Genomic DNA, 683 nt, shown 5'->3' on the forward strand with positions numbered 1-683 from the left:
GCTGAAATTTCCGACACATTATTTACCAAACTTTTACAGTATTCGTTTTTGTTTTCGGGCTTCTTCTTTTGAAACAAAACTTTTCTTAAAAAGTAAAAGAAGTTATAAATTAGCGATCCATGAAGTTTGCACAAATCTGATGCATGTCGGCAGATTTTTTTTTTCATGTGATGAACAGACAACATGAAAAAGGAACCGACTCATTTCCTACGGTTGGAATTCAGATAACAAGATTGAGGAGAGACATTTTGTATGCGAAACATTTTGCGGTTGCCAAAATTGCCGCCCAGGAAAAGCCATTTTTCTACCCTCAAACATTTGATCAATTGCAACCGTGATGGACGAATACTCGCTGTTAACAAGCGAAGAGGACCTTCAAGTGGTCTCAAATACGGGCTGTACGAATGGTCATAGTGATGTGAATCAGTCTTGTGAAGAGCTTTCATTGATTTCTGAAGACGATGAGTACTCGCTTTTATCTAGTGATGTGGAGGAATTATTGTCAAGTGAGCCAGATCATCCCGTAGAGGAAGTCAGTCGCAGTACTAGTACCCATCCCTCTGAAGTAAAGAGCGCATCTGAACAATTAGATAGTGGCCGTGATGATGAACAGTCACCTAGATATTGCGAATCAGGGAAAAGAAAGCGTGTTCCGTTTTCTTTAGCAGCAGAAGTGCCATTCG

The sequence above is a fragment of the Montipora capricornis genome, chromosome 3 (assembly GCF_036669925.1).
Source record: "Montipora capricornis isolate CH-2021 chromosome 3, ASM3666992v2, whole genome shotgun sequence".
Classification (NCBI taxonomy): domain Eukaryota; kingdom Metazoa; phylum Cnidaria; class Anthozoa; order Scleractinia; family Acroporidae; genus Montipora; species Montipora capricornis.